Consider the following 13,749-nt stretch of genomic DNA (forward strand, 5'->3'; position numbering starts at 1 on the left):
CATTATTATCAATTCTGTTTCTTTTGAGAGGACGTATGATTGAACTGCATCCATTGAATATTATGTGTCCTCATCAAGGTTGATTATATATTGCTTATTTTTCACTTGATGTGCTTAACTGTAGTGAGTCAAAGACAATGAAAATTTTGTTGCTGGATTCTTCGGGGTTTAGCGAGGAATTTAATCAGGAGATAAGAATAAGTTTGTCAATGGTGAGGCTTACAATATGCATTTAGGGTCATTGCTATCATCGTTTCTTTTTGGATGTAGATGGTGATTGCAATGATTGTGGTAGTTAATTGCATCAGTTGATGTACGTTGTCTTGTGATGAGTGTTTAATGAGTCAGAGATTAGATACCTCTTTGCACCTTTTGTTTTCTTTGTTGTTTTCTATCTTTTGTTCTTCTTTGTTTTTTATTTAGGGTCACTTCTTCATCGTTTCCTTTTGGATGTAGGTGGTTATTGCAATGATTGTGTTTGTTAATTGCAAGTTGTTTTTGGGAAACCATCCTAGATCTATTCTACCTTTTTGGTTTGGCCCTTTATAAGAACTGATAGCTGAATAGGAACGTCCAAAGAGAGAACTCAAATTGTATTTAAAAAGGTGTACTTGCAAACCACACTATATGACAACCGATAATTGAATAAGAATGTCCAAAGAAAGAATCCAAAATGTATCATAAAAGAAACACTCACAAACCACTAGATATAACCTCCCATGAAGTGTCCATAGAGGCATATAGGGGTCTATAAGGAGAACCATCCAACCTCATCTAGAGAGAATGACTCAACCAAACTCATCAACGAACCAAAAGAGCCCAAGAAGAGTCATGTATCTCATAGAACACCCAAGGCCCCAAAAGAGAAAGCCAAGCTACCAAGCCCAGGTCATGAATAAATGAGGAGGCATATAGTTCTCAATAAGCTAGCAAATCCCCTTCCAAATTGTCCTTACTTGTCTCTAGTTTCATAAGCAATGCTAAATCAACTCCTGAGCAGAAAGGCAATGAATTAAAGTAGAATCAGCCCGAACACAAAACTCCACTTGTTCACTGCAATCCCTCCACATGAAGACAATGCCAAAAGAATAGAGTGAATTTTCTATTTTGAGTGATTCTAGAGACTCTCCAAAAGGATTTTTGCAATTCAACAAAAATCTAAAAATTCTCCGAATGAGGAGCATTGGTGGACTTCCAACAAAACTTTTTTGCCTTATTGAGAAGGGGAAGCTCGTCTTTCGATGCCCTGCATCAATCCATTCCCACTCCTCAAGGTCCCACTGTAAATACTTTATCCGCACACCTCCATAAATTCACATTCTCCATGAGCCCAAGGGAATGTGATTTGGGTTAGGGTCTAGACAGCACATCAAGCCAAAAAACACTACTCCCCATGACCTACAACCCTGATAGATTGAAATGAAATATGCAAAAGAATATCGTCCATAGGCTTGGACACTCTACCCCCATAATGAACATCAAAGGCCAAGGCATTCCTATCTGATCCTCGTAATCCTATAATTTGGATTGGGATCCCTTATCTTGTAAAGGCCCCAAGACAAGTAGACCGAGAATAATGCATGCCACTTGCAAGAACCCAATCCAAAGGTGTGGCAGCATTTATCTATTGAACCGGTGGACGTCCATGTTTGGGATTCTACTTCATTCATTGCAAGGAGCATAAACCCTTTCTATAATTTGTTGCACTTAATTGATGCACCCTCTATGCACAATTTTAGGCAAGAAAGTATTGATGATCCCTTAATCTCTCTTGAAACCAATACAACTAATCCTCATGCCCAATGATGATATGGAAGAGAGACATAAGGGTGGAAAGGCTAAGTTTAGGATACATTGCAAATGTCTCATCTAGCTTGTGGTTTGGAGTATAAACTCGACTAACATGTCGTCTCATAAAAAGTTTCATGGTAGGGACTATACAAATCCCAAAAGAGAAATTTACTACAATCAGCCACCCTCATGAACGCTAAATTTATTGTAATGAAAACATAAACGAATGCATTTTGGGACCAATTCATTATAGTTGTCTTCAAGTCTTTTTTCCTTACTAACACAAAGGTTAGCACAACCTTGCTCGGTAGGTTATGTAGATGTTTATTTTTTCTTTTCTAAGCATCATTGTTGTCTCCATAAGAATCTCGTTTATCTCCACTTCATAAGTTTTTTTTTGCTTATGAGAAGTGTTACAAAGTAGATTCCTCTGTCATTCATGTACCAAGGGCCTTTTCCTACTTACCATTATGTTGTCTTAGTAATTTAACATAACGATTTCAGTTATTTTAAAGTTACTCATAACAACACAATTCCCTTCCCATTGGTACCCATTCTTCTATGCAGCATAAAGTTATCTTAACAAGAAAATTTGGATCTTTTTTTGCATAAAATGATATATCTTTACATTGTGATGTCCATTATTTGAGCATACAATTAAAATGGATTCTTTTCAAAGGCTTTCAAATGAGTACCCATATTGCATAGTTTCTATGGGTCTTTCAAAAATATGTTTAAAAAGACTCTATTAAAGTAGCCAACTTGTTTCCCTTGACAAAAGTTCCTTAAGGTACCTATTTTTGGAGGTTCAATTTCCATGCTTCTTTAACATGTCGTTAAGAGATTTCCCCTTGAATCCCACTCCCATTAAAATCCTTAATTATCCTTTTTAACTAATTGTGGGAATAGGCCCTAAGAAACTAAAAGATCAAGCTTGTAATTGCATGTCATCTAGTAGGGCAATGCAAGAAGGTTGTGAAGGGGGGAGGTGGGTGAGGGGGTAGTAGCGTACAAGAGTAGGGGATTTAGCATGTTATTAGTCTCTACATCCAAACGTTACATTTTTGTTACCAAAGTAGAAAAAGGAACATGGGCACGAGGTCTTCACTTCAATGTTTGTTCGTTGATTGGGACTTTAGAAGAGTGTCATGCTATATGTCATGATGTATATACTTTTGGCTCAAAATCTTTCAAAGTGAAAATATGTACTTCTCATAATTGTATTTGAATCATCTTCATGGTAAAAATCATCTCTTGACTCCCTTGAAGGTAGCAACCAATCAAATAAAGGTGGCCGATCTTTCCTCTAGACAGTGCTATGGACAAGGTAGTGTAAGCTTGTTATTTGAGAAGTAAACAAAATTCTTAGTGAATTATCATGAGATGGATAGATAAGGATTGCAAATAAGGAAAATCACTTATGAAAAAGTTTTAGTTAGAATCAAATTTAAAATTCTATGATACAACTTCAGGGCTAAGACACTAAACTCTGGATTTTAGAAATATAGATTTCATAAATAGATTCTTTGAAGATTATGAAGTTGCTTCTTTGTCTTTTGAATACATGTAATATTAATGTTGTGTTTATTATTTCATGAAAATAGAACTATGGGTGGAGTTCCATGAATTAAAATTCGAGGAGCCTTCACCTGAACTGTTCAAATCAATGAGCCATCACAAAGCAAGAATCTAAGGTGTTGTAAAGTACAATAGTATAAAATGCATTTAGCTTTACTACCAAACAACTTTACAAATAATAATATAATTGGCATACTTTGATGGTATGAAAATTAAATTATTTTGTATGAGGTGCAAGCTTAGCTAAAAGAGAAACATATATGTGCAAAATGTTGAGGAGCTAAGACGAAGTTTTAAACTAATTATTATGAAGGTATCCATATGCAATCAACAAGTAGAAAAATAGTTTGCACAAAAATCCACAAGAGCCATGTCAAACAAAGATATGCACATAGATCAAAGAAGTATAAACGCTATTGCAAGTTAGAACTATAATATATGCACTCTTGTAAATTTTGCTACTCAATAAAGGTATTCTAGGTGAGAAATCGTTAATTGAAGCTTAGTTCAATTGATGTTAGTACCATATGAGAGTCGAATTCAAAGAGCAATAGGATTTCATCCATAAAAGAATGCCACAGTAACTACATGTGCATTAAGGATACATGACTTATAAGGACATGAAAAGCACTCAATGAATGGGTGAAATCAAAACTTGGGATTGTTAAGTACCTTAGGAAGAGGATATAATGAGTAAATCAAGAGAGGGATGTGAAAAATACAAAGATATATTGCAGTTTATTACATGTCAAAATACTCAAAGCTTTGATAGGGTCCTAGTGTCTATAAGGATAGAGAGTAGGAAATTGAAATTAGTTCATCATATGAAAGTCTATATATAAATATAGCTAAAATTGATGGTAATGCAAAAATTATTTCAATTAGAATATTTGCGAGTATAATCAAGAAAGGCTTACCCAATTTGTGAGAATGCTTTATGTATTTGGACTTACAGTATTCATACTTTGATGGCCAGTTGGGTGAGCATGCAGGGGTCCTCCCGGGCAGCCTCTGCCAAAAGGGTTACTTTCCTTATGGAGTGGAGGGGCTCACCCTTTTTCTGGAAGACTACATCAGGGTTGAGGTGGCATTTTCAGCCTCAACCTTAGTTTCTCTGGCAGCTCATTTTGAGTCTTTATTTACTCCTTTGGATTGTTTTTTTTTCTCATGCCCAGCATGATGTATTTCCGCAACAAGCTTGCTCATGCAGGGTTTTTCATACTTAATAAAAGTCTCTTTTATGGGGCAAAAAAAGAATGCTTCATGTATCTATAAGTGCTATTCTCTCTCTAGTATTTTTAGACATCATCAAAGGTGTATTTTTAATGCAATTGATAATTATATTGTCAAGCATCTGACGAGAGGGATCAAAATACCCAATTGCAGGAGTATGTACAAAGGTATGATTTTTTAGGATAATAAGTACTATATTAGATAGTCTAGTTAGTACAGTTAGTTCTATTTTGGCTTCACTATAAAAGCCACGTTTGTACTTATTGACTGCAAGTACATTATTAGCCTATTTTTGACCGAGCTCAGCCCATTCGTGGTATAAACAAGTGAAACTTTGCTATTACACTTGAATCTATTAGAATACAGCTTGTTTTTTGTGTTAGGACATGAAGTCAAGTTGACTGTGTTTTAGTGTGTTCTACCAGGAGTTCTAGTAGAGTCTTATGTGTGAGTGCTACATGCCATATTGGAAGCCATCCCAAATACATTTGTGCACTCTAGTGTGTATGCCTATCCTATAAAGGCTTGTACTTGTCACTTGTCAAATCATTAAATCTAATCAATCCTACAAGCAGTTTGGTCTACATGTAAGTACTTTCTTTTAGTTCATGCTCTTTCATTATGTCTTTCATACTTTCTAGTTGTTTCCTTTGCTTCCATCCTCCATAGCTCTCTTCCCTTCCTACCCTACCTCCTCTCCCTACTCCACTATGTTCCTTCATGTGGTACCAGAGCCATCCTTCCTCCTTCCTTTACCCTCCTACTCTTCCAAGGGATTGAGGTGAGGGAGGCCAAGAAAGAGGAGCTACTCTCCCTCTTGCCTCTTGGAAGATAGCCCCCTTCTCACCCTTAGCCTCTCTATGAGCTACTCTTCTTCAATAAATTCAAGCTTGGAGTTGGCCATTGGTGAAGCTACTGGTCTTGGAGCTCTTCATCACGAAAACTTCACTCTAAGCTATTGTTCCATCTAGGGCGACTACTCTAGACCCCTTTTTCAACAAGTTTGTGGTATGTTGCTGCATTTCGAGGAATTCTGGAGGCACTCAATCATCAAAAATCAGCTTCAAGTAGCTCCTACTTGCTGGGCGACTATTGTAGAGCCACTTTCTAGCTATTCAACAACTCAAATATGTAGTTTTGTAGCCTCTCTACTAGTCGCTCCACTGTTTTTGATGATTTAGGGTTTGGTTGAGGTCGTTTTTTAGTTGCCTCCCTTATTGCTATAGTCGCCCACTTCTATTGCTACTACTAGATGGCACTCTGAATAGCAAATTTAGTTGCCCACCTCTATTGCTACTAGATGACACTCTGAACAACAAATCCAGTGTTGAAATCTGAGAAAAATAGTCAAAATTGTATTTTTTGACCTAAAAGTTGAGTTTTGAAACTTCACCATGGATACTTAATACTTTTTGGGAATTTCATGATTAGAGGGCTCCTGAGTGTTGCTAGGACACTTCCCTACAACCATAAATTTTTGAAAACTCTAATTTTGGTGAAAAACCCTAAACCCTATTTTTACTTCTACCAGTTTAGTGTAAAGGATGAGACACTAACACTAATCCATATTAATATTAAGACCTTTCTAAAGCATAATCTCTCACATTTGAGGATCTAGTCTGACTTTGGTGACTCTCCACCCGCCATTTAGAGAGTCATGGAGTAATAGCCCTTGGTAGCTGCTCCCATGGCCGACATTGACATATCTTCAAGGGCATCCTTGCCATGAACTTCATCAACTGGGAGATGTGCACATTTGTGTAGGCAGCTACTTGGGGATGTTTTATGGGTTCTCTACCCTTGCTATGCATAAAATGAATGAAATAATTTCTATTTTATATGGAGTCAATAAAGGTTCTCATCCTTGGATAGTCCTCCTAAAATTGTGTTTTGTTATCTATGGTGTGTGGCTCAATGTCACCTTGTTTTGGAGCAAAGAGGGGGATGTACTGTGGGAGCCATGTATTGGCTTTGAGATGGTCTCTTTATGAGGCCTGGCCGAGTCCTAGGATGTTGGTGTATTCCTAAACCTATGAGCTGGTCATGTAGCCATGCTGAGACGTGAGCCTCTAAGTCATGTTGAGTCTCAAGCCATGAGAGTGCTTGGATCAACCTTTGAACACGCTCAAACTTTAGCCTCTTTGAGTTACATGGGGTGCATTAGTACTCCATCATTGTCATGTTCTGTTCTTAATTCCATTCCAATAGTCCCTCACCTTTCCTTCATGGGGGAGTGTTAGAACATGAAGTCAAGTTGAGTGTGTTTTAGTGTTATTCTACTAGGAGTTCTAGTGGATTCTTATGTGTGAGTGCCACGTGTCATATTGTGAGCCATCCCATATACATTTGTGCACTCTAGTGTGTATGTCTATCATCTTATAAAGGCTGGTATTTGTCACTTGTCAAATCATTCAATCGAATCAAGCCTACAAGCAATTTGGTCTACATGTGAGTACTTTCTTTTGGTTCATGCTCTTTCATTATGTCTTTCATACTTTCTAGTTGTTTCCTTTGCTTCCATCCTCCATAGCTCTTTGTATAGTAAACAAGAATGGACAAGAGTTGTGAACACAAGAGAACAAGGAGTGAACACAAGTGAACTCCAAGTGAAATGTTCAACCAAATGAAGTACAATTATTTGGTATATATAGTCCAAGTACTAAAGCACACAAAAACTCTAAACTAGACTAAGTCCATGTCTATCCTACACCACCATATCATTGTATATATCTCCATAAATCCCCCCTCAATGATATGATTGAAATGCTCTGGAATGATCCCAAAGGCACCTACATTACCTAAAGTACCATACCCCCCTTTACATTATTTGAATGTCTCATATCCCTAAGCCATGTCGATGTCATGCGAAGAGAGGTGCTGACAGGCTTTTAGTGAAGATATCTGCCACATTGTCCTCAGTGGAACAATATGTGAGATCAATCAAGCCATCTGTGATACAATCTAGCACATAATGATAGTGGTTTTCAATGTGTTTCATGCGAGCATGAAATATAGGATTGTTCCCAATAGCAATGCAACTCTGGCTGTCATAGAAGATCGAAATTGCGTCACCATCCTAAGCATGATGCAAGTCATGCAGAAAATTCCTTAACCACATACATTCCATAGTGGCTGAATTTGCAACTATGTATTCTACTTCACTGCGGAGAGAGACACACAGCTTGCTTCTTAGTAAGCCATGAGATGCAAGCTGAGCCCAATGAGAAGCAGTAGCCAAAAAAGGGCCTACGATCATCGATGTTCCCTGACCAATCTGAGTCGGTGAAACCACTCAAAGAAATGTCACCATCTGGAGCAGAATGCAACCCATAACAAAGTGTACCATGTACATCGAGAACCCTCTTCATTGCATTTGAATGTGTGAGTGTGGGACAATGCAGGAACTAGCTAAGAACCCCTATGGCATAGGCAATGTCTAGCTACATGGACCATAAGTAGATCAAACTACCAACAAATTGCCTGTACAATGTGCCATCAAATATTTCAATATCATGCTTACTCAACTTGATTCCCTTTTCCAATGGAGTGGCCACAGGCTTACAGCTCTCCATCTTAAATTTTTTCAACAACCCCTTTGAATATTTTGTATCATGCTTACTCAACTTGATTCCCTTTTCCAATGGAGTGGCCACAGGCTTACAATTCTCCATCTTAAATTTTTGCAACAACCCCTTTGAATATTTTGTCTATAACATAGAGATCCCCCCTTGGGTTTGCCAAAATTTAATGCTAAGACAGTAGTGTAAGAGGCCCAAAATCTATCATGTCAAAAGTCTGACACAAGATGGACTGCACTGCTACTGCAAGATAGAATGCCAAAGTCTTGTCCATTCTAATGTAAATGGAGAGAGAGAGAGCAGGAAGCAAGAAAGTGTGAGAGCTGAATACCGAGTATGCAATTGAAGAGTGAAAGAAAATATAAAGGGGGATAAGGTTTTGTCTAAGTGACAAACCTTATCCTTCACTAACCGTAGTTAGTGAACTAATTGTGGTTAGAGGAAAAAACCTCCAAATGAGGGAAAAGTGCCCCTAACCCACTTATTGTTATTACATTGGTCACTACCTAGAATATATCAATAATTCTAACACCCCCCTGTAGTGCCAATGTCATGTACAAGGAAATGATCAATCACCAAAAGGAGATAAGTTCAGGCACTGGGAAATGCCTCAAACTTCTCAGGTGGAAGTGCTTTGGTGAAGATGTCTGCAACATTGTCATGTGTTGACACATAGATCATACTGATCTCTCCTACATGCAACTTCTCTCTGACATAGTGATAATGAACCTCAATGTGCTTTGTGCGAGCATGAAACACAGGATTCTTCGCCACTACTATAGCACTTTGACTATTAGTGAGAATCGGAGAAGGACCCTCCAATGAAAGATGAAGATCAGCAAGCAAACGATGTAGTCAAACACATTCAACTGTCACTGTGAAAGCTGCCCTGTGCTCAGCTTCACATGAGGAAGTAGCCACAGTAGATTGCTTCTTGCTCAACCAAGAAATGCAAGCTTTGCCCAAAAAGAAACAATTACCACTTGTGGACTGCCTAGTGTCATAGTCTCCAACCCAATCTAAATCACTATAAGCATGCATCCGCAAGTCAACCCCCCTGGTAAAAATCAAGCCATAAGACTTTGTGCCTGGAAAGTAATGGTTTATATCCTACCAATGTGTTGTTTTTGGGCTATGGATATACCTGCTCACCTGAGATAATGCAAACTGAATATCAGGCCATATATTGCACAGATATATGAGACATCCAACTGCCTAACTATAGAGTGTGGCATCTACAGATTCTCATGCATCATACATTGTAAGCCTTAGCCAAGCCTTAGCCCTGGCTCCATGGGAGTAGCTATAGGCTTGCAATCTTACATATTGAATCTATCCAAGAGTTTTTGAACATACTTGGATTGAGACCTAATGATACCACGTCTCTTTTGAATGAATTGGATCCCCAAATAATAATGTAACATGCCCAAATCTGACATGTCAAAAGTGGCTTTCAATTCAACCTTGAAATCTGTAATTTTATCACCATTTGGCGCTATGAGTAGTAGGTCATCTACATAAAGAATGATGACCGAGATTTCCCCCCATCCTTCTTGATGTAGAGGGTGCTTTTAGCTAGACTATTGTTGAAACCCTTACTGGACAAAAAGGCATCTATCTTTGCATACCAAGCACGAGGAGCCTATTTCAACCCATATAAAGCTTTATTCAGCTTGCATACCTTATGTGCATCATCTAATAATGCAAAGCTTGAAGGTGGTTTCACATACACCTCTTCCAACAAGTCTCCATTTAAAAATGTTGTTTTTATGTCCAACTAATGGACTTTCCAATCCACATGTGCAGCCATGCCAATAACAGTTCTGATGGTTGTCATCCTGGATGTAGGAGCAAATGTCTCCTCATAATCAATGCCCTTTTGCTGAGCATATCCTTTGGCAACGAGCCTTGCTTTGTACCTTTCAATGGACCCATGGGGGTTTCGTTTGACCTTGAAAACCCATTTTGTATTGATGGCATGCTTACCTGGTGGCAAAAATCCATCCACAACAGTCCAAGCGTGATTTTTCTCTATGGACTACAACTCATTGTGCATGGCTTGCATCCAATGCACATTATCCTTTGCCTTTTTGAAAGATTCAGGCTCCTTTTCATCAAGAAGAGTCCCTGCATAAGCTATCTCAACTGAAAGAGCCCCCCCTGCATGCCTTACTGCACTACGAGTCATGCCAGGCAATGGAGCCTCAAGCCTACTCTCCCTGAGAGTCTGAAGCAACCCATTTGGGACTGTTTTAGCTGCATGTATCTCTTGAATCTCTTGCCTGACAACTTCATACACACCCTGAGGTGGTACTAAATCAGCCGGTGGTTGAATCCAGGCATGTGGATCTGGAGGAGGTTGATGTAAATTCTAAGTTTCAGTGAGGGAACCAACTGCTATAGGAAACATCCCCTCAAACACATCATCTGAAGAAGCTGGAATCTGAAATTCAACATGTGTATGTGCTAAATTTTCAGAGAATATAACATCTCTACTAACAAAAATCTTGCATGTAGCAGGATTATAGAGATGATAGCCTTTGCTTTGTGAACTATATCCCACAAAAATGCATTTGAGTGCCTTATTTGACAACTTGTGTCTAAACTCCATAGGCATGTGGGCATATGCAACACAACCAAAACTCTGAAATGTTCCATTGAAGGCTTTCTCCCATGCCATGCCTCATAGGGAGTGATTATCTTTAAAGCCTTTGTAGGAGCCCGTTCAAAATATAGTTAGCACACATGAGGTCTTCAAGCCAAAACCTGTGAGGCAACTTCTTACTTGTGAGCATGCATCTATCCATCTCCATGGCAGTGCAATTCTTTCACTCAGCTTTGCCATTCTGTTGAGGTGTAAGCCTCATTGTAAGCTAATGCATGATGCCTTTCTCCTTCAAAAATGCCTCAAATTCATGAGACATATACTCTCCCCCTCAATCTGTGCAAAGTGTCTGCACCTTGAGTCCTATCTCATTCTCAACCATAGCCACAAAGTGTTTGAAATGCATAAAGACTTTTGATTTTGCCATGAGACCATAGACCAAAGTGTAGTTGGTGGTCATCTATCAATGTAGCAAAATAGAGATAACCCCCAAAAGCAGGTGTCCTCATGGGACCGCAGACATCACTGTGAATAAGCTGTAATTTCCGTGTAGCTTTCACTGCACCATCCTTCTTGAAGGGAAGTCTATGCATCTTGCCAAGGATGCAATGTTCACATGCATGAGGAGGAGGCGAGGCAATGCATCAACCATATCATGCCTCTAAAGCATCATTAAGCTGCCATAGCTCATGTGCCCATACCGAGCATGCCATAACTCTGCATTCTCCATCGCAACAGTGGGCGTGCTACCTAATAATGCAAGATCGAACCTTTTTTCATATAGATCAAGTTGAAAAATACCCCGATACAAAGTGCCAGACAACATCAAAGCATAGTCATTCTCTTTGTCTCTCTGATTGTGCACTTGTCATCATAAAAAACAACCTAAAATCCTCCTCTATCGAGTGAGGACACTGAAAGCAAATTCTTCTTTATGCCTGGCACATAGAGAACATCTAAAATTCTAAAATTTGTGCCATCAGTGGATGTGAGAATAATGTCTCCCACTCCACACATTGAATAAATTATTCACACAAGTCACCTTCTTTTTGGTGGGTGGAGGATGCAGAGATACAAAGAGACTCTTCTTGGAAGTGATGTGCTTTGAAGCACCACTATCAAAATACCAAGTATGAAGTGTCTCATTGACACTAAGAGAGCATGCATCCTTTGAAGGATCATAACTGCAAGTCAAGAAAGCATATGGGTCATCACCTGTAGCATCTGCACTACCCCCACAAAAAAATTTGAAATGCAAGACAGAAAGGCATAGTGCTCTTCCACAAAGTTGGCTGCAACATCTTCCCCATCATGAGAATGTGACCTAAGTCCCTTTTTTTCTCTTTGGCTATGAGCTTCTTGCATTCTCCAATATAATGACTTGGCTTCTTGCAATAATGAAAAATGCCCTTCTTTTTCTACTTATTTGCATTACCCTTTGCCTTATAAGAAGGCTGTCCAGAATTAGCTTTATGCTGATGTGTGGGTTGATTGGCATGTGGCTTTTGTTGCCCTTTACCCTTTGGTTTGAACTTGGAGAGCATGGCATGCTCCCCAACCTAGGTTGCCATATTTCTATTGCGAGTCTGCTCCTCTTGCAATAAAAGTCCTACCAACTCGTGAAAAGAGAGAGGATTGCTGCCCCCCCTCAATGACAACTTCAGCGAGGTATGGAAACCAAGATAGCACTCAATAAGAGAGTTCAGAGTGGTGGTGATCATCTCTAAATTCATCAATATTCAGCAATTGTTCCCTCAAGTCTTGAAGCTTTGTGAGGTGAGAATTCAAGGAATCTCCCTCATCCATATGCATATGGGAAAGCTCTTGCTTCAGAAAGGAAACCCCGGCATCATTTCTTGCTACAAGCATACCCTCTAGTATCTCCCAACGTGCCATAGATGTCTTGCTTGATCGAGTATGAGGTATAATGAACATCTTGATAGAAAGAGAAATTATTGAAAGAGCTTGTGCATCTCTAGAGTCCCATCTTTTTTGCTTTGCTATAGGAGCTCCTGGAGTGGCTGCTCAAACTACCTGTGTTGCATTTGCACCTCTACCCCTACCTCCAGCTATGGGAGTGACAGGTGTAGCCGCTGTATCTAGTGTCTTGCTGCATCTCCATTGACATAATCCCAAAGATGTTTGCCAACCAAGATATTGCGAACCATGAAACTCCACAAGGAGTAGTTGGTGCCATCCAACTTATCCTCCTATGTGAGAACTTCGAACACCTCATTGGGTTTGTTCTAAGCTATTTTCACAGATAATCTCAAAAAATATAGCAAACTGACCAAGTAAAATCCCTTCCTAGGATGTAAAATGCACAAGTAAAATCTACAAAGAAAATATGCCCACAATGACAAATATTGTCACAGCCTATCAAAGGCTCAAAATGCACTTCAATTATCTTGCAAATGCTCTCAATCTGCTAAAAAAACGCTGCAAAACTTGCCAATGTCTACAATGTCACTCAAAATGAGTCCAAAATTGTTGCCTGCAACAGTCCCAAAATGCTTGTACACTGCCAAATTGCATCAGAATGCCAAAGCCCCAATTTCTTCAAGAAATTGCATCCAAAAGAGGGCAAATTGTTTGAAAGCCCCAAAAATGTAAGAAATGGCATTGTAAAGCAAAAAAGCCCAAATTTTTGCAAGAAATTGTAACTCTAAAAGGGCCAAATTGATTGAAAGCCCCAATTTGCAATTTATCTGCAAAAGAACCAAATTCTACTGCCAATGTGTGCAAATGAGCACACCCATAATCCCAAAATGCACCTGCTTGAATCCACAGCCAAATAATGGCTCCCTGCAAAATGCACCTATGTGCATACGCAAACAAAAAAGCCCAAAATGCACTTTGTGGCTATCACCTGCAAGAGTAACCTGCAAATGGCACAGAGCTACAAATTGAAAGGAGCACGAGAGCAAAAGTGTGGCTGGAATAGTACGAAAGCAATACTAGAGT

This window comes from Dipteris shenzhenensis, chromosome 32 (genome assembly GCF_047967505.1).
Source record: "Dipteris shenzhenensis isolate YYH24624 ecotype China chromosome 32, Dip_SZ_1.0, whole genome shotgun sequence".
Taxonomy (NCBI): Eukaryota; Viridiplantae; Streptophyta; class Polypodiopsida; order Gleicheniales; family Dipteridaceae; genus Dipteris; species Dipteris shenzhenensis.